The sequence below is a fragment of the Propithecus coquereli genome, unplaced genomic scaffold (assembly GCF_000956105.1).
Source record: "Propithecus coquereli isolate 6110/MARCELLA unplaced genomic scaffold, Pcoq_1.0 Scaffold180, whole genome shotgun sequence".
Lineage (NCBI taxonomy): Eukaryota > Metazoa > Chordata > Mammalia > Primates > Indriidae > Propithecus > Propithecus coquereli.
The window spans coordinates 3705041-3706314 of NW_012142746.1; positions in this window are offsets into that span (position 1 = coordinate 3705041).

Here is a 1274-nt window from a genome sequence, read left to right on the forward strand (position 1 = left end):
ACATAGCCTTAGGTGTAAAATGAAGGTGTATTCCAAAGAACAAAAGGAGGGTTCAAGTTTTTTAATGAGAAAAGAAAATAACTTGTATCTGAGGAATGTGAGTCCTTTTAAATTATCAGGCCTAGAAAAACATTAAAATGAGACAGCAATCACATCTTTTTCACCCTTGACCCATGTATTCATCTCTTTACCCTGCTTGATATAGCCACAAGTAGCTATAAATTAATCTAATAATGCCACACTTGGCACTATAACCCACAACCTACAGCTTAACACCGTACAGCCAATCACTAATCAATGTTATTTCTGTAAACCAAAGAGAATTCCTGACAAACAACTTTTTATCAACCCACTCCCTGTCCCCTTTCTTGCCTTTAAAAATCCACTTGTAATTGTTGTTAATTGGTGGGTATATTCAGGGCAATTTGAATCTATGCTCCCAGGTTGCAATCTTCAAGCTTGGCTCAAATAAACTCTCTACTTATATTAATTTTTCTGTGGTTTCTTCCTTTTAGGTCAGCAATAGCAAAGTTCCCACCCAGGTTCTCATTCAGGTTTGTTTATGCAAATGAAGGAGTCAAACTTACTTAGTTCTGATTGGTCACTGTAGTTGAGTTCTGATTGGTTGATACAGCTGAGCCCTAATTGGTTGATACAATTGAACCATGATTGGTTGGTTCAAGCTAGCTCTGAAAGTCCCGCAGTGAAACAGATATGTGAGTTTTTAGAGAACTCAGTCAGCAAATCACCACCTGGCTCTATTTAAAATTTAGGCCTAGTTAGTCTCTCAGGCTCCGTCTTGGAAGATTGGTGCTTTCAGGTTCACATTTGTCCACAACCAGTATGAACTCACAGATATTTATTTTATATTGTATTATGATTTTTAATTTTTAATTAATTTTGTTGCTTAAATTGTTCCAACTTTGACAAATGAGTGCCTTTGAGTTTGGGTCCTGTGTCCCTTTGATCTTCTGCCATCCTTTTGTCTTTTGAGTACTTTTCTACTTTCTGGCACAACATAATGCTTCAGGCTCATTTTATATTTTCACTACCCCAGCCCTAGAATTAGTCATTTCTTCAAACATGTCTTTTTTGTTTTGCTTTTCTTGTTTTGGTGAATGTTATTTAGAAACCATGATCTAGGTATACTTGTGTACTTGTTGCTACTCGTCATTGTTTCTAGTCTCTCAGCAGACAGAGCTATTAATATAAAATATATGCATGCATACTAACCAATATGTACACGCACCTATAATTATTTCTTTAGCTATCTG